This window comes from Lethenteron reissneri, unplaced genomic scaffold, assembly GCF_015708825.2.
Source record: "Lethenteron reissneri isolate LAM-NWPU_2019-01 unplaced genomic scaffold, ASM1570882v1 scaffold_1535, whole genome shotgun sequence".
Classification (NCBI taxonomy): Eukaryota; Metazoa; Chordata; class Hyperoartia; order Petromyzontiformes; family Petromyzontidae; genus Lethenteron; species Lethenteron reissneri.
In genome coordinates, this window is record NW_026891262.1 from 20,121 (window position 1) to 40,440 (window position 20,320).

Sequence of the window (20,320 nt, forward strand, 5' to 3'; positions counted from 1 at the left end):
TCAAGAGCACGAAGAGATGATGTAATGCAGCGATACCCGCAATTGCCCCTACAGGCCGCCAGGTGTCACCCTGTCACTACACGAATTAAGAGATCAAAGAGGAGGCACGTGAACGACAAACAATTATGGGAAAGACACAGATCGTCGGGGAAAAAATTAACCCGTAAAAACTACGTTTTTCACTATAAATCCTTTATATGCGTGGCGGCTAGTGTCCTCTCGTCCTCTGGCTTGAGATGGCTGCCACCTATGGGTCAGATGATTGCATGCCACCATTAAGCAATTGGTAATTGAATATAATTTATTTTTCCCTAAAAGTGTAAAATTTTGGAAAATGTTTTCACGAAAATAAATTGTCACGCACAACGAGTCTGTGTGCAAAATGTCAGCTCGATTGGATCACGGGAAGTGGGTTAAAAACTACCGAAAGATTTGCACGGTCGTAAGCGCGCAAGCAAGTGAACTTAATATAAAGGATTAAAAAAATCTAAAGTGTTAAAACCGACAGGGGAGCGAGCGGTGAACGCCGTGAGAAAACCCCCAACGAGACACGAGAGACAAACGTCGAGATCCCGAGCGGAGGAGGCCGTGCCAGCGAACACGACTAAGACGCAGTGGGAGGAGGTGGTGGAGAATCGGCGGCGGCGTCGTCGACGTTGAGAAGTCGCCGCGGCGTGTGGAGGCCACCGCCACCGCGGACGAGAAACTGTGCGGGGGGAGAGGAGGCAGAGCGAGGGTGACGGTGAAACACCCGTCACCGTAACGGTGAAAACACCCGTCACCGTGACGGTGAAACACCCGTCACCGGGCAGAGGCCTCGTTGGGGCCGTGAGAAGTGCCAAAGTGATCTTCTTGGTTCTTTCGGTAAAGTCACGTAGAAAGGAAATAATAAAATAATAAAAATAAAACATAATAAAATAATTCTCACGACGTTTCGGCCACAACGCAAGCAGCCGTCCTCAGGTGAAGAACAGGTCTGTCGAGGCGACAGCATCTGAGGACGGCTGCTTGCGTTGTGGCCGAAACGTCGTGAGAATTATTTTATTATGTTTTATTTTATTATTCTATTACTTCCATTCTACGTGACTTACCGAAAGAACCAAGAAGATGAATCCCTGCAGTCACGAAAGCTTTACATCGAAAGGCCAAAGTGGCCGTGACGTTTGTACCGCTCGCCTCTCGTTCTGTGTTTCTATTTTACCGGGAAAGGCCCCTGCCGGAGCTGCTGTTCGACGCTTTTTTCGGAAGCGTCCCGGCCACCGCAAACGACGGCTCGACAAAGCGGTTAGTGCCATCATCAACATCATCACGTCTCCCCAGTGCTAGCGATGTTCACTACACACCACACCGGGTACTCATTTGAGGCCGAGTCGACCTAGGAGAGGCCCAGGACCAGTTCAGAAAATCGTCAGGAAGAGGGGCCTCTGGCACAAGATTATTCAATACAATTTTCATTCGTGATTTTGTCGTGATTAATCGAAGGTGGAGGGGTGACCAGCCCCTCGTACCCATCCAGAGCCCCCATTTAGCCGCTGTGGTGGTTACAAACGCCATGAAGGGAAAGGCCAATTTAAATTGGCCCTCCCCCCACGGCACTGCCCACCACAGCGTTCCAGTCCGGCACCACGAGGAGGTAGGGGGTTGTTCTTTTGCTTCCCACACAACAACAACAACAACCGCCATTGGCCACTAAGTGGCGGTGACGTCACCACGATGTTTGTGCCAGGCCATGTGCACCTTGAGGCCACGTGAAGTGTCGAACGCCCGCTGGCAGGAGGTCACGGGGCAGACCCAGGTGCCTACGGGTCGACTAACTGAGATGACCGAGATGACTGGCTGATGCACCACCTGTGCCCCCTACTGTGCCAACTTGCTGTGCTTTAGCCACCCGGCGCTCACACACACGGACGCACGCACACACAGACACACGCACACACGCACGCACAGACACACGCACAGACACACAGACACACGCACAGACACACGCACACACGCACACACGCACACACAGACACACGCACACAGACACACGCACACACGCACACACGCACACACACACAGACACACACACAGACACACAGACACGCACACACACACAGACACACACACACAGACACACACACAGACACACACACACAGACACACAGACACACACAGACGCACCTGTAGTGCGGCGCGTCGGTGACGGCGGTGACGAGCTGGGTGAACGAGGGCCTGCAGGAGCTCTCCGCGTGCCAGCAGCTCAGCATGAGGCGACGGAGACACATGGGGCATCCCCATGGGACGTGGCAGTCGCCAGCCACCTTCCACTGCCTCCAGCACCTGGGGGCACACAGAGACCCATAGACTACTCATAGAGACCCACAGACTCACCACACAGAGACTCACAGACTCACCACACAGAGACCCACAGACTCACCACACAGAGACCCATAGACTCACCACACAGAGACCCACATAATCACCACACAGAGACCCATAGACTCACCACACAGAGACCCACAGACTCACCACACAGAGACCCACAGACCCGCCACACAGAGACCCACAGACTCACCACACAGAGACCCACAGACTCACCACACAGAGACCCGCAGACTCACCACACAGAGACCCACAGACCCGCCACACAGAGACCCACAGACTCACCACACAGAGACCCACAGACTCACCACACAGAGACCCACAGACTCACACAGAGATCCACAGACTCACCACACAGAGACCCACAGACTCACACTACAGGGCTGCTGGTGCTGAACTCACGTCCCGGTTGCTCATGTCCCAGTATGGCCGCTCGCCGTGTGTCATCACCTCCCACATGACGACGCCGTAGCTCCACACGTCGCTTGCCGACGTGAACCTGAGCTGGGAAATCGCCTCCGGGGCGGTCCAGCGGATGGGGATCTTCCCCCCCTGGGGGACATTCACAATTTGATTTCGCCCTCGGCTTTCGCGGCCGATGTCGTCAGTACGCGGCGAAGGGTTTGGTATTAGGTTTTGACCCTTTCAACTGGTACAAAACTGACACCTTTATACAAGGCATCATGTTTGCAATAACCACAACACAAGCAGTCAAAATGCAAACAAAAAGAAACAACTCTGGTAATGATATGCACTGTCCTCGAAGCTGATTGGTCCACACCCGAGACAGCTTTTCTTAGAGTCTAGTCTCCATGGTGTTGGACCAGATTGCGCCAAAAGGCGCACAACTCAAAGACAGCGCACTATCAGAGTATTGAGAGCTCGGGGTGAAGCATTTACACTATGAGACTTCTCCTTTACCAGTGGCAAAATAAATTATTAGGTTTTTACCCTTTCAACTGGTACAAAACTGACACCTTTCTCCACCCACCTTTACCCGGGTGGTGTACACCGCCTCGGAGTGGTCGTCCGGCAGAAGCATCCGCGAGAGTCCGAAGTCGGACACCTTGCACGTGAGCTCGCCGCTGACGAGCACGTTGCGGGCGGCCAGGTCTCGGTGCACGTAGCCCACGCGGGACAGGTGCCGCATGCCGCATGCCACGTCCCGCAGCATCCCCACCAGCTGGGGCAACAGCAAGTCGCCCTTCTTCTTCTACCACGTGGTCCAGGCCAGAGGGCGGGGAGGCGGGAGGAGGGAGAGGGGGGGGAGGAGAGGGGGAGAGGGGGGAGAGGGGGGAGAGGGGGAAGGGAGGAGGGAGGAGGGGGGAGAGGGGAGAGGGGGGAGAGGGGGGAGAGGGGGAGAGGGGGGAGAGGGGAGGAGAGGGAGGAGGGAGGGAGGGGGAGGGAGGAGGGAGAGGGAGGAGAGGGGGGAGAGGGAGGGGGAGAGGGAGGAGGGAGGAGAGGGGGGAGAGGGGGGGGAGGGGGGAGAGGGAGGAGAGGGGGGAGAGGGGGGAGAGGGAGAGGGAGGAGAGGGAGGAGAGGGGGGAGAGGGGGGAGAGGGGGGAGAGGGGGGAGAGGGGGGAGAGGGGGGAGAGGGAGGAGAGGGGGGAGAGGGGGGAGAGGGGGGAGAGGGGGGGGGAGGAGGGGGGAGAGGGAGGAGAGGGGGGAGAGGGGGGAGAGGGAGAGGGAGGAGAGGGGGAGAGAGGGGGGAGAGAGGGGGGAGAGGGGGGGGAGAGGGGGGAGAGGGAGAGGGAGGAGAGGGGGGAGAGGAGGGGGGGGAGGAGGCGATGAGGAGGAGGCGCCTGGGTGACGTTGCTGCTGGTGCGGCCGTCTGGAACGCTCTTCCAGGAGCTGCGAGGTGCTTTTACGTCATCGTTATCGTCACCGTCGAGTTTGACAAACTAATTTGTTTAGAACTGCCGCTTGTTGTGTTTGGTTTGCCCCCCGCCCCCCAGCGCCAGTTGGCTACGTAAGGTGCAAAGGAAGTTTGATGCACACGCGTGCAGTCATCACCGCAAGCGGAGCCCCGGTTAGTAGGAACTACGGCACACAACAACAACACAACAACACAACAACAACACAACAACAACACAACAACAACAACACAACAACAACAACACAACAACAACACAACAACACAACACAACAACACAACAACAACAACACAACAACACAACAACAACAACGCCACCATTTGCTCGCCATGTGTGGACAGTTACAGACACAACCGCTGAGTGTTGTGAGGCTGCAACGCACCGATGATCGCATCACTTGGCATTGCCACTTCTTACCCTGAGGAACACATCCAAGGAATGGTTTTCCATGAATTCGGTGATGATCATGACGGGTTTACCTTCGTCGAGAGGGCAAGAAAAGCAGACGTCAGCAATCCACGCAAAGCATTCACGACTAATACCGCAACATCATCACAGGGTCACATAAGCACCTTGTATTGCTGCCAAGATGCATCGCTGTGTTTTCATAAACACGAACTTTCAGAGGTACGAACAAACCTGTTCGTACGTCCGGTTGCCCGTTCTGAACCGAGAGTTGTAAGTTCAACCACCACACGCAATAGATGGTGGTGGTGGCATCTACATCTGCAGAACGTGAAAACCCAGTAGTGTAATGTGCAGTGTGTATAGTGTAGTGTGTAGTGTATAGTGTAGTGTATAGTAGTGTAGTGTATAGTAGTGTATAGTGTAGTGTATAGTGTAGTGTATAGTGTATAATAGTGTAGTGTATAGTGTAGTGTATAGTAGTGTATAGTGTAGTTTAGTAGTGAAGTGTATAGTAGTGTATGTAGTGTATAGTGTAGTGTATAGTGTAGTGTATAGTAGTGTAGTGTATAGTGTAGTGTAGTAGTGAAGTGTATAGTGTAGTGTATAGTGTAGTGTATAGTGTAGTGTATAGTAGTGTATAGTGTAGTGTATAGTGTAGTGTATAGTGTAGTGTATAGTGTAGTGTATAGTGTAGTGTATAGTGTAGTGTATAGTAGTGTATAGTGTAGTGTATAGTGTAGTGTATAGTGTAGTGTATAGTGTAGTGTATAGTAGTGTATAGTGTAGTGTATAGTGTAGTGTATAGTTGGAGAGCAAATCCACAACATTTCCCATCCGAGTGCGGTGACGTTTCACCGGTGATCACGACAACGGGCTTCACCAGCCGCACAGCCAGCGACGTAACAGACTCGCCGGTGTGACTTTGTTTAAACTGCGTAGAAGGGACGTTCTCTGCAGCAGCTCACTCTTGGTGACGACGCCCTCCAGGCGGACGATGTTGCGATGGTCGAACTGGCCCATGACGCTCGCCTCGCACAGGAAGTCTTGCTGCTGCTGCTCGTCGGATCTGCCCTTCAGCGTCTTGACGGCCACGCTCACCGTCGCTGCCCCTCGCTGCTGCCCTCATGCTTCAGGTATCCGATGCGCACCTTGCCAAACTCTCCTGCGGGCCAAGGGGTCAAAGGCAGTGGGTAGCACAAAGTTCAAAAAAGTTCAAAGTTCATGTATTAGGTAGAGCCCCGCGTGTTTATGTAGATGCAGCCCCGACGCATTGTCGAGGCTGGTGGTGCAGCGACAGAGTCAATCACGCCCGGCCGTCTTTGTCTCTCCCCCCCCCCCCAGCGCTGATGGATCTGTACACACTGCACCAATCAGTGCTCACTTGTCAGGCTGGGTTGACCTCGGTTCAAGTTCATGTATTAGGTGTGGCCCTGTGAGCCATTCGGCTCTTGAATCGGGTGCAACCGCAACAAACAAAGAACAGAAACGTGAACAAGAAAACATCTTAAAGTGACTAAGTGCAAACAGGTCCACACCCGAGACAGCTTTCCTTAGAGCCTAGTCTCACATGGGTGTGGATCAATCAACTTCAAGGACAGTGCATACATTATCAGAGTTGTGTTTTTTGTTTGCATTATGTCTGCAGGTATTGTGGTCCATGCAAACATGACTCCTTGTAAAAAAGGTGTCAGTTTTGTTGCCAGAAAAAAGGGTAAAAACCAATAATCATATTTTTTACTGGCAAATGAGGTTCCAATGGTGTAAATGTGACGTTAATAGCAGTGGCGGCTCGTCAATAGAGGGCGCAGGGGCGCCGCCCCCATCATTATTCAAGAAATATACATATACAAAATTTATATAAAAATACATAAATAAAATATTTTTTTCATACGATGTGCCGGCTGGTAGTAAGAAAAGCATCAGCATTTAATAAAAACTGGCTTTAATCGGTCAACTATTTTCTATGTTTTTCAATGTGTTTCATGCGGGGCGCCGGACAAATGGATGTCTATGTGAGACTTTAAATTTTCGGACAGCATGTGACCTGAAGCTGGTCTCTAATTGGTTTCTTAAAGATTCTCCTCGGGGCGCAAGTCGTTGCGTCCCTGGCCAATCAGAATTGGATACATGTTATTTTATCCAATCTGATTGGTTCTCGTCACCTGTCATTCAAATTTACGCTCTGGGCCACTACTGCGAGTGCGCAGGCGACACCACTTTGACACTTGCTAGGCTGATCAAATTTTTTGTGTAAACAATGGCAGCAGTTCATCCAAATTCTGTAATTTATTTACAAAAAAACCCTGTCACAAGGCTTTCGCTGGAAGAAATAAAAAAGATAAAGGATCTCGGACCGGACCAACCCGATTTACAAATCCAGCAGCAGGCCAGTGACAGAGGACGAAGCTACACACGAAGCTTCACCCGCGCTTGTTATGAGAAACGGAGGTGGCTGGCTGGATGTGATGTTAGCAATTCTCTTTTTTGTTTTCCCTGTCTTTTATTTCAAAGTGTCGGCACTGAAGTTTTGTGGACAACGACGGGGGTAAGAGACCTCAAACATCTCTCTGACAAATGCAAACGTCATGAAAGTAGCCGCAGCCATATTGATAATAGCATGAAACTAACGTTTTTATGTTCAAGTAGGAAACATGCTTTTTGGTACTTTGGTCTGAAATGTATATAAAAGAGAAACATTTATGTTCAAGTAGGAAACATGCTTTTTGGTACTTCTTTTGGTCTGAAATGTAAATAAAGATCATCAAAATTTATATTCAAGTAGTCAAAATGGTTTTTGGTACTGCTTTATATTTATTTGCCCCCCTCAATAAAATAAAAAAAATGCGCCCCCCCAAAAATAAATATCACCAGCCGCCACTGGTTAATAGCTTCCAAAAGCCAAACAGTTTCTCCCGCTCGTCCGCCATTGTTGTCAACGTGCACCAGGCGGTCTCCAGAGCCCTGGAGGCACAAACATTTCTCGCAAATTCTCAGCGGCGGTGTCAACATTCTTTTGAAGTGAACGCCCTGTGAGTAAGTTTTAGTTGACGGTACAGACGTGTCCGCTCCCCACCCCCCCCCCCCCCGTTCACCTGCACCGATGACATGTCCAAGTTTGATTCGCGAAGCGTCGATTTCCTTGGCGAACTCGCGGAGAGCGTCGCTGGGCACGTCGTAGTCGTGTGGGTCGATGTAGAGCCGGAAACCCGGCATCTTCACTGTGGGGGGCAACGGCGACATTAACTGGGCACGGCGGTGTGAAAGTGTGAGTGTGTGAGGGGTGGTGTTTGTGTGTGTGTATGGGGTGGTGTGTGTGTGCGTGTGTGTGTGAGGGGTGGTGTTTGTGTGTGTGTATGGGGTGGTGTGAGAGTGTGAGTGTGTGAGGGGTGGTGTTTGTGTGTGTGTATGGGGTGGTGTGTGTGTGCGTGTGTTTGAGGGGTGGTGTGTGTGTGTGTGTATGGGGTGGTGTGAGAGTGTGAGTGTGTGAGGGGTGGTGTTTGTGTGTGTGTATGGGGTGGTGTGTGTGTGCGTGTGTTTGAGGGGTGGTGTGTGTGTGAGGGGTGTATGTGTGTATGTGTGTGTGAGGGGGAGTGTGTGAGGGATATGTGTCTATGTGTGTGTGAGGGGTGGTGTGTGTGTGTGTGAGGGGTGGTGTGTGTGTGTGTATGTGTGTGTGTATGTGTGTATGTATGTGTGTGTGTGTTGAGTGTGTGTGTATGTATGTGTGTATGTATGTGTATGTATGTGTGTATGTATGTGTATGTGTAAGTGTGTATGTGTGAGTGTGTTGAGTGTGTGAGGTGGAGGAGCGTTCACCCCGCACGCTGTAGAAGCGAGGTCGCGTCTCTTGGGGAGACTCCCACTTTGCCCGGCAGTGACCGCACCTCCTTCAGACACAAGGCGACGCACGAATCAGCAGCAGTAGCAACAGCAGCAGTAGCAGCAGTAGTAGCAACAGTAGTAGCAGCAGTAGTAGTAGCAACAGCAGCAGTAGCAACAGCAGCAGTAGCAGCAGCAGCAGTAGCAACAGCAGCAGCAGTAGCAGCAGCAGTAGTAGAAGCAGTAGCAGCAGCAGTAGCAGCAGCAGCAGTAGCAGCAACAGCAGCAGTAGCAGCAGCAGTAGTAGCAACAGCAGCAACAACAGCAGCAGCAGCAGTAGTAGCAGCAGTAGCAGCAGCATCAGCAGTAGCAGCAGCAGTAGCAACAGCAGCAACAACAGTAGTAGCAACAGTAGTAGCAGCAGTAGCATCAACAGCAGCAGCAGCAGTAGTAGCAGCAGCAGCAGTAGCAGCAGCAGTAGTAGCAGCAGTAGCAGCAGCAGTAGTAGCAGCAGCAGTAGTAGCAACAGCAGCAACAACAGCAGCAGCAGCAGTAGTAGCAGCAGTAGCAGCAGCATCAGCAGTAGCAGCAGCAGTAGCAACAGCAGCAACAACAGTAGTAGCAACAGTAGTAGCAGCAGTAGCATCAACAGCAGCAGCAGCAGTAGTAGCAGCAGCAGCAGTAGCAGTAGCAGCAGCAGCATCAACAGCAGCAGCAGCAGTAGTAGCAGCAGCAGCAGTAGCAACAGCAGAAGCAACAGCAGTAGCAGCAGCAGTAGCAGCAGCAGCAGCAGACATCAACGCCGCGTGAGTCGTGAAGAAGCGAGTTTCGCTCCGGAGGTCAACACGGAGGGGCATTGCCTCTCTGTGCAGCCAATCCACGTGGGCACACTCACAGCGCACACAACACCTGTGTGTGACCCCCCAGTGCCCCCCCCCCAGTGCCCCCCCCCCCCACCTCTTCTTGACGATGATGAAAGAGGCAGCGATGAGCAGCAGACCCGCGAGGAGGGCGGACACCGCGGCGGCCCAGATGACCACTTCCTGCGTCAATTTCGCTGGGGGGGGGGGGGGGCGAGCAAATACATCCTTTCACTTCAGGGAAAAGCAACCACAACCACAACGACAATAACCATAAACACAACAACAACCAACAGAGCAACACCTACAACAACAACCACAACAACCACAACAGACAGGAGGGGTGGGGTGGTGGTGGGGTAGTGGTAGGTTGGCGTAGTGGTTGGGTGGTGGTGGTGGTGGTGGGGTTGCATGTTGGGGTGGGTGGGTGGTGGTGGTGGTTGGTGGTGGGGTTGGTGGTGGGTGGGTGGGGGTGAGGGTGGTGGTGGGGTTGGTGCTGGTTGGTGGTGGTGGTGGGGTGGTGGTGGTGGTTGGTGGTGGTGGTGGTGGGTGGGTGGGTGGGGGTGAGGGTTGTGGAGGGGTTGGTGGTGGGTGGTGGTGGTGGGTGGTGCTGGTGGGGGTCAGGGTGGTTGGTGGTTGGTGCTGGTTGATGCTGGTTGATGCTGGTTGTTGGTGATGGTGGGTGGGTGGGTGGTTGGTGCTGGTTGGTGGTGGTGGTGTGGTGGTGGTGGGTGGGTGGGTGGGGGTGAGGGTTGTGGAGGGGTTGATGGTGGTGGTGGTGGTTGGTGGTGGTGGTGGTGGGTGGGTAGTGGGTGCTGGTGGTGGCTGGGGGTGCTACTCACGTTCGCGAGACGTGTGGAAGTGGAGTGTGGGGCTGTAGTCCCCGTAGCCGGCGGCGTTGCGAGCGCGAACCCGCAGCGAGTAGCCCGCCGCACGGCGGAGCCCCCCCACCGTCACACGCGGCTCGCTGCAGAGCAGCCGCATCAACTCAGCCTCGTCAGTGTCAGTGTCGTCATCATCGTCATCCTGGTGGGAGGGGGGGGGGACAGATGGGGGCGGGGTACAGATGGGGGGAGGGTGCAGATGGGGGGGGGGACAGATGGGGGGGGGACAGATGGGGGGGGGACAGATGGGGGGGGGCAGATGGGGGGGTTACAGATGGGGGGGTACAGGATGGGAGGGGGCAGATGGGGGGGGAGTGCAGATGGGGGGGGTTACAGATGGGGGGGGGCAGATGGGGGGGGTGCAGGATGGGGGGGGGGGTTCAGACTCATCCCACAGAGACCCATTGAACTCGGGTCACCTGGTTCACGGGATGATGATGTTGTTGTGAAAACTCTGCTGCCCTCCACTTGCTAATGCAAAGACAAAGATCCCCCGTGTAGTGTCAGCAGACTGTAGGGGCAAGTGCTGTTAGCGAGTAGCACCAATGAAGGCCGGCACGGCACACGAGGGGGTGGGTGGCCAGCACCACGCCCGGCCGCCTTTGTATCCGCAGTGGCGATGTTTACACACTGCACCGGGAACTCATTGAGGCTGAGTCGACCTAGGGGAGACCCAGGACTCGCTGAGATAATCGTAGCCGTTAGCGGGAATGGAACACACGGACACACGCGCACGGACACACGCGTGTACATTCATACGCACGCAAGGTAAATCGACAATGGTACCTCTTCGTAGCATGTGACTTCTTAGTCCAGAATGAAGCCGTTGGGCTGCTCTGGCTCGAGCCAGGTCACCAGGACGGAGTCTTCCGAGACGATCCCCGCCTGGACACGCACCACGGGGGACGGGGCTGCGGGCACATCCAGGACCTGATCACGTGGTACCTCGTTCGCTTGCCCGCAGGCCTCATACACACACAAACATACACACATACACACACATACACACACATACACACACACATACACACACACACATACACACATACATACACACATACACACATACATACACACATACATACACACAGACACACATACACACATACACTCACATACACACACAGATACATTCATACACACACATACATACACACACATACACACACACACATACACACATACACACACATACACACATACATACACACATACATACACACATACATATATATACATACATACACATACACACATACATACACACATACACACACACACATACATACACATACATACACATACACACACATACATACACATACACACACATACATACACACACACATATACACACATACACATACACACACATACACACATACACACACACATACACACATACACACACACACATACACACACATATACACACACACACATACACACACACACTACACACACATACAACAACAACAACCGCCATTCGCCACTAAGTGGCGGTGACGTCACCACGACGCTTGTGCCAGGCCAAGTGCACCTTGAGGCCACGTGAAGTGTCGAACGCCCGCTGGCAGGAGGTCACGGGGCAGACCCAGCAGGTGCCACGGGTCGACTGACCGAGATGACCGAGATGACTGGCTGATGCACCACCTTTGCCCCCTACTGTACCAACTTGCTGTGCTTTAGCCACCCGGCGCTCCGCTCGTGGTTGTGAGCGTCGCTCCTCCGCCCTCCGTTGTTGTTGTAGGGCGACTGCCTCCAACTGCCCAGTAGCGTCCTTCACGAGCCTCCTCCACTGAGGCCGATCTTGACACCGCTGGTACCAGTCATCGGCAAGTCCACTCAGCTCCACGTCCTCCTGTACCACATCACTCCATCTCTTCTCCAGCCCGTGCCGCGCCCGTTTAGCCCCCTCGATCCGGCCGAACAAAAGCTGTTTAGGCATGCGGTGGATGGGCATGCCGGCTACATGACCCAGCCAACGCAGCCTTGCCTGCCGGAGGAGCTCACCGATGGGACTTTGCCCAGATCTTTCAAGGATTTGTGAGCTCCTCACACAATCCAGCCTGGTTAAACCCAGGATGGATCGTAGGCAGGCCAGCCTAAATGTTTCCAACCGGCGAAGATGCTCCATTAAGAGGGTCCACGTTTCACAAGCGTAGAGAAGGGAGGGAATGACCGTGGCTGAGAAGACCTGAAGCTTCGTGCGGAGCGACAGACCATGTAGCTTCCACACAGCGTTACGCAACCGATGAAAAGATATTGCTGCTCGACTGAATCGGAGTGAGACCTCTGCTGTTAAACTGGAGCCAGTCATAAGCACACTGCCCAGGTATGGGAAACTCTCCACTCTCTCCACAACTTCCCCATCACCGATTGGGAGTTGTGGGGGTGGAGTGTCCGATGGTACAAAATACCCAGGCAGGTGCTTAGTTTTGGTGGGGCTGATGGTAAGGCCCCATCTCTTATTGGCACGCTCCAGTCTCAGCAGCAGCGTCTCCAACTCCTCTTCTGAATGAGCAGCTATTACCAAATCATCGGCATACATAACGTGGTTGACCAAAAGGAAGCCTTCCCTTGATCGCACCCGGGCGTCGATCAGCCTCCCATTATATCTCTACCAAATGGAAATTCCCCCGGTACAGCTATTGAAGGCTTCACGAACTACGCAGTCGAAATAGATGTTAAATAATGTGGGAGCCAGAGGACATCCCTGTCGCACCCCAAGGTGTACAGGGAAAGGCTCCGACTCCCGGCCACGTAGTTTTACCCGGGCCCGCTCACCATCATGAAGGTCCTTAATGATCGTGAGCAGAGGGTCAGGGACTCCGAAAGCACGAAAAACAACCCAGAGCCCAGGCCTATTGATGGTATCATAGGCCTTGACCAGGTCAATAAAGCAGATATGTAGGTCTTGTTGAAATTCCCTACACCTCTGCTGTAGCAGACGGACAGAAAATATGGCATCTGTGCAGGACCGCCCTTTCCTGAAACCGCATTGGGGTTCCGCAAGCCTCTCCTCAGCGTGCCTAGCAAGGCGATGTTGAATAATCCTTGCCAGGACCTTTCCCGGCACACTGAGGAGTGAGATGCCCCTGTAGTTGTTACAGTCTGTGCGGTCCCCCTTCTTAAGGAGGGGGACCACCAGGGCATCCTTCCAATCCTGCGGTACCCGTCTAGCGGTCCAGACTGTTGTTATGATGTCATATAGGGCAGTCTGTGCACAAACGCCACCCTCCCTCAGCATTTCGCTTGGGAGATCATCTCTGCCCGGTGCCTTTCCTGGTCTCAGACTCCGGATCGCCTTAAGTACTTCCTCAACAGATGGCACCTCAGCCAGCCACTCACAGGGGGTGACCTCTTCTAATATTTGAGGCACGGCAGCGTCAGCAGGGTTATCCCCACTTTGTGCCATGATGTTTTCCTGGCTGAGAGATTTTCCCTCCCCCAGGACCTCACAGAAATGCTCAGCAAATCTGCAAACCTGTTCCTGGGGGTCGGAGATTGGATCACCGTTTTTTTCCCTAATGATGGTAATAGGTGTGGCGCTGCAGGTTACTTTTTTGATGGAATTAAATAGTGATTTGTGATCGCGGGCCACTGAGGCAGACTCCATCTCCTCAGCAAACCACGACCACCACCCATCCTTGCAGCGCCTTACGGCTCTCCGAACCTCCGAGCGAAGGCTGCGGTAAACCTCCTCATTCTCCGACGTGGGATGCTGTAGCCGATGAGAGTGGGCCTGTCGCTTTTTCTCAATTAACCTGAACACCTCCTCCGTCAGCCAGGGTTTCTGGGGAGGTCTGGACCGCGTACCCAAAGCAGCCATTGCAGCTGCATGAGTCACAGTCTTAAACCTCGCCCATTTACCCTCGACATCAGGTGGAGTGGGGGACGATGCCAACCCCAGCTGCAAGCGATGATGAAATTCTCGCTTGCAACTTACACACACACACATACACACACACACATACACACACACATACACACACACATACACACACATACATACACACATACACACACATACATACACATACATACACACACACATACACACTCACACACCACCCCTCATACATACACACACACACCACCTCTCATACACACACACCACCCCTCATACACATAGGAATCCCTGCAGTCACGAAAGCTTTAGATCAAAATGAAATAATATTATTATAATGTTATAGGCACGTTATATATTTCAAAAGGAGAATGTATTTTTAAAAAGTAGAAAAAAACATTTAAAAAAGAACAAAAAAATTATTTTACAAACGAGAATAAACATTTAAATATAAAAAAGAGAGAAAAAAACATTTAAAAAAGAACAAAAAATTTATTTTACAAAAGATAATAAACATTTAAAGATTAAAAAGAGAGAAAAAAACATTAAAAAAAGAACAAAAAAATTATTTTACAAACGAGAATAAACATTTTAAGATTAAAAAGAGAGAGAAAACATTTAAAAAAGAACTAAAATATTATTTTACAAAAGATAATAAACATATAAAGATATAAAAAAGAGAGAAAAAACATTTAAAAAAAGAACAAAACATTTATTTTACAAAAGATAATAAACATTTAAAGATATAAAAAAGAGAGAAAAAACATTTAAAAAAGAACAAAAAAAATATTTTACAAACGAGAATAAACATTCAAAGATAAAAAACGAAAGAAAAAACATTAAAAAAGAACAAAAAAAAGCATTTTACAAACGAGAAAAAACATTTAAAGATAAAAAAACAGAGACAAAACAAGAAACATTCGCGTGAACGACAGAGAGGGGGGGGATCACTCACGCGCCACGGAGGTGCTGACGTTCACGGCGGCGAACAGCGACGGGCCTCCGCTGAGGCTGGACACTCCGTTGGTGGCGTGCACCTCCAGCGTGTAGGCGGCGTTCTCCTGCAGGCCGCTCACCTCCGCCCAGCAGCACGAGCCGTTGGGCAGCGGCGGCACCGGCGGAGGCCGGAACCTCACGGCCGCCCCGCATGGCGCCGGCTGCTGCTGCTGCTGCTCCTGCTGCTGCTGCTCCTGCCGGAGGCGGCGGTGGTGGCGGCGGCACTCGACGGAGTAGGCGAGGTCGGGGCGCCCGCCGGGAGCCGCCGGCGGGCGCCACCGGAGCATCAGCGAAGTGGGGGTGAGCGCCGTCCACGTGACGTCCGTGGGGGCAGACGGAGGCTCTGGGAGGGTGGGGGGGGGGAGTTTATAGTGTAGTGATGTAGGTAGTGTATAGTGTAGTGTGTAGTGTAGTGTATAGTGTAGTGTATAGTGTAGTAGGTAGTGTGTAGTGTAGTGTATAGTGTAGTGTAGTAGGTAGTGTGTAGTGTAGTGTATAGTGTAGTGTAGTAGTGTAGTGTAGTGTGTAGTGTAGTGTGTAGTGTAGTGTAGTAGGTAGTGTATAGTGTAGTGTATTGTAGTGTATAGTGTAGTATTGTAGTGTATTGTAGTGTATGGTAGTGTATAGTGTAGTATGTAGTGTATAGTGTAGTACTGTAGTGTATAGTGTAGTACTGAGACCACCACGTACTTGCGCAGGCCACGGACTGGGCCTCGTCTCTGGGCCTGAAGTACCCGTCGTGGCAGGCGCAGGACGTGGCCCCGCCAGCGCTCCCCGCGCTGTGCGGCGGGCACGGGGAGCAGGAGCCGTCTCCCGCCGTCTCCTTGTACCAGCCCTGCTCACACGCTGCACGCACACAGAGCCACACGCAGCCCTGTAGCCTTCGCAGACTGTTGGTGCTGTCAGTAGCGAGAGATGGGGTGAGTGGGTGAGATGGGGTGGGTGAGAGGGTGGTTGGGTGAGTGGGTGGTTGGGTGAGTGAGAAAGTGGGTGAGTGGGTAGGTGAATAGGTATGTGGGTGGGTGGGTGGTTGGGTGAGTGAGTGAGTGAGAAAGTGAGTGGGTGGGTGAGTGGATGGTTGGGTGGGTCAGTGGGTGCGTGGGTGAGTGAGTGAGTGAGTGGGTGAGTGAGTGAGTGGGTGAGTCGGTGGGTGAGTGGGTGAGTGAGTGGTTGGGTGAGTGGGTGGGTGGGTGGGTGAGTGAGTGGGTGGGTGGGTGAGTGAGTGGTTGGGTGAGTGGGTGGGTTATGTGGGTGGGTGAGTGAGTGAGTAGGTGGGTGAGTGAGTGGATGGGTGAGTGAGTGGGTGGGTGGGTGAGTGGGTGGGTGGTTGGTTGGGTGAGTCAGTGGGTGAGTGGGTGAGTGAGTGGGTGAGTGAGTCGGTGGGTGAGTGAGTGAGTGAGTGAATGAGTGAGTGGGTGAGTGAGTGGATGGGTGAGTGAGTGAGTGAGTGGATGGGAGGGTGGTTGGGTCTTCCCAAATCTTTCTCGAGCGTAAGCAACCACAACAATAAATCTATTAAAACAACCCCAATGCGTCACCTCGGCAGGCATTCCCCGCCTGCTGGTACCCGGCATGGCAGACGCAGCTCCCGCTGAGGCTCGCCCACTCGCCGTCAGCGTCACAGAGCATCGCCGGGCCCGGCTCCCCCTGGGCCCGGAGCGAGTGGCCCACGCACGCCCCGGCCACCTCCGACAGCGCCCACCGCCCGTCGCCGGCGGCCGGCGCGTCGGGGAACACGGCGAGTCCGAGCGCCAGCGCCGGGCAGCGCCTGTGGAAGAGTCGCACGGACAGCAGCCGGGCGCAGGCCCCCGTGTCGCGGAACGCCAGGCGGAGGCCGCCCCGGGAGAGGGGCCCCACGTCGCACGACGCCGTGGTCTCCCCGACCTCCGACCTGTCCCAGCCGACCGAGTCGACCTTGGAGAAGAGCCGCCGCTCGTCGTCCGCCAAGACGCCGGCGGGGACGTCCCCGGCGTCGTCCGACTCCCGGTAGTAAACTTCCAGCGCGTCGCTGACGCAGCCGGTGCCGGCGGTGGTGGCGGGTGGTGGCGGTGGTGGTGGAGGCCGGGAGGCCCCGGGGGCAGCGGCGACGGTAACGGAAGCGGACCTCGAGGAAGACGCGGAGAGCGTCGCCACGCGGGACCCAGTCGGTGCGCAGCCACTTGTCCTGGCGGGGCGCGGCGGGGCCGCACTGCGCCTGGTACAAGCACCGGGGGCCTTGGCCACTCGCGGGCTCCCACTGCCGTCGTGGTGAGGGGGGAGGGAGTGGGGGGGGTTGGGGGAGTGGGGGGGAGTGTGGGGGGGGGGAGTGTGGGGGGGGGTGTGGGGGGTGTGCGGGAGTGTGGGGGGGAGTTGGGGAGGAGTGTTGGGGGGGAGTGTGGGGGGGAGTGTGGGGGGAGTGTGGGGGGAGTGTGGGGGGGAGTGTTGGGGGGGAGTGTGGGGGAGTGTGGGGGGGAGTGTGGGGGGGAGTGTGGGGGGTCAGTGTGGGGGGGAGTGTGGGGGGGAGTGTGGGGGGGCAGTGTGGGGGGGCAGTGTGGGGGGGTAGTGTGGGGGGGGGAGTGGGGGGGAGAGTGTGGGGGGGGGGGAGTGGGGGGGGTGATATTTTTGTGAGTGGAATTGGAAGACGGTGAGTTTGAGGCGTGCTTATCATGAATCTGTATTTATTTAATCTTCACTTAAAGCTTTCGTGACTGCAGGAGTTGATATTATTGGGGTCTAAAGCATTATAACGTCAACCCTAACACTATAACAGCATTCCCGATATTATAAGAACATAAACGAACTGACAGACAATGCTTCTTCAAGTACCACAATGACCAGATTCACTGAGACCCTGAGTGTGCCTCCATTGTGTACTCTGTGTGACGGCTGACACCCCTTAACTTCCTGATCACGTGACCAAACTCAACACCATATCAGAAGTTGCTGTGTAAGCACGCCCCATATCCGCCGCGGGGCGGAACAATAAACACGGATTCTTTGGGGTCTTTCGGCAAAGTCACGTAGAACAAGTAAATGTACGAAAAAACTACAACGTTTTAATCGCGACGCAAGAAATCGCCATCAGGAGAAAAAAGATCGGGATAGCCGCTGAGGCAGGCTGTTTCAAAAGTTTCAAATGAGTGTAGCCCAAGGGTCAAGTGATAAATGTCCCTACAGAAGCGTTGTAGGAGAAAACATTTATTACAACATCTATTAAATGAAGTAGAACGTGTTGTCTATCTATATATATAAAATCGTTCATGTCTGTCTGTCTGTGTGTGTGTGTGTGGACTTTGGCCCATACGCACTTTCATTGGACGGCGGTTGCCCCTGGCAACGGCTAGCCACGCCTTCGCCGCTTTCATTGGACCTGGCAACGGCTAGCCACGCCTTCGCCAAGGGCTGCAGTTTCATTGGACGGCGGTTGCCCCTGCCAACGGCTAGCCACGCCTTCGCCACTTTCATAAGCTCCGTATTTAATTAAATAATAGCCATTACACAGTATTGTTGGAGCGCTAGGGGGGGGGGGGGAAGGAACGCCACCCGTACCCTGCCTCTTCCAAGCCGACAATTTTAGGCGAGGCCGCAGGCTTTGCACGCTACTAGGCCTCGACACCCACCACGCCACTCTGAGGTAAATTCATCAAAGTTTTTCCTACTCTTCACTACACCCCCACCACAATGTGTGCTATTAATATTACTTTTAAACCCAACGCGCCAACAATCGATTACTTTAATGTTCACTGTACAAATACTCATTAAGCTGGGTGAGCGTACTGCCAGTCTATCATGTACACTGTAGCCTGCTTATTAAGCTCGGTGAGCGTACTGCCACTCTATCATGTACACTCTAGCCTGCTTATGAAGCTGAGTGCGTGTACTGGCAGTCTATAATGTGGACTCTTGCCTGGTTATTATAATCAATTCTTTATATGTTCTTTGTACAAACAGTCATTAAGCTGCTTGAGCGACCCCAGTTCGATTCCAACTCACGCCCACCACCGCTGACGATTATTTGAAACGGACCTGGCCCTCCCCTAGGTCCACTCAGCCTCAAAAGCGTAACTGCTGTCGTGTGTGAACATCGTCACTGGGGAGACAAAGGCGGCGGGGCATCGTGGATCCAAGTCCCGGGCCAAGCCGGGTCATGTGTATGTGTGTTTGTGTTTATGTGTATGTCTGTGTGTCTCTATGTATGTGTGTATGTATGTGTATGTATGTGTTTGTGTGTATGTGTGTGTGTATGTATGTGGGTTTTTTTTTTATGTCTTTATGTGTATGTCTGCGTGTCTCTATGTATGTGTGTATGTACGTGTGTGCATGTGTTTGTGTGTATGTATGTGTGTGTCTATGTATGTGTGTGTCTATGTATGTGTGTATGTGTGTGTATGTATGTGTGTTATGTGTCTGTCTGTGTCTGCATGTATGTGTGTGTGTATTGTGTATGTGTTTGTGTGCATGTATGTGTGTGTTTGTGTGTATGTGTATGTCTGTGTGTATGTGTTTGTGTGTATGTCTGTGTATGTATGTGTGTGTATGTGTTTGTATGTGTTTGTGTGTTTACGCTCGCATTACACAAATGTGTTGCTGGTCTAAGGCGTTCCTCGCACAGCATTGCCGCTTTATTATTTCAGTCGTTTACTGCCTTACGCACCCTGAAAGTCGTGTGTGTCTGCAGCAAGCGCGTGTATGTGTACCTATGGACGCGCGCGCGTGTGTTGTGTAGGGGGAACGGTAGTGTAGTGCTTAGCGTGCTGTCTGTGTCTGTGTGTGTGTGTCTGCATGTGTCTGTGTGTGTGTCTGTGTGTGTGCGTGTGTGGTGTGTGGGGAGCGGTAGTGTAGTGCTTATCGTGCTGTCTGTGTGTCTGTGTGTGTGTGTGTCTGTCTGTGTCTGTCTGTGTGTGTCTGCGTGTGTCTGTGTGTGTGTCTGTGCGTGTGTGGTGTGTGAGGAGCGGTGGGTGTAGTGCTTAACGCTACGCTGCGCTACCAACCCGGCGAACCCAGTTCCATTCCCGCTCACGGCCACCACCGGTGACGATTATTTGAACCTCCCCTAGGTCCACTCAGCCTCAAACGAGTAACTGGTGTGGCGTATTAACATCGGCACTTGGGAGACAAAGGCGGCTGGGCGTGGTAGATCCAAGTCCCGGGCGAAGCCGGGTCATGTGTATGTGTTTATGTGTATGTCTGTGTGTCTGTATGCATGTGTGTATGTATGTGTGTGTATGTGTTTGTGTGTATGTCTGTGTGTGTATGTATGTCGGTTTTGCCGCCGTGGTGGATCCA

General features: G+C 53.0%; 1 pseudogene; it reads right to left on the bottom strand.

Moving 5' to 3' along the window:
• Positions 1–2,163: 2,163 nt before the first annotated feature.
• On the bottom strand, positions 2,164–17,966 carry LOC133362581 (ephrin type-A receptor 5-like; annotated as a pseudogene).
• Positions 17,967–20,320: the final 2,354 nt, after the last annotated feature.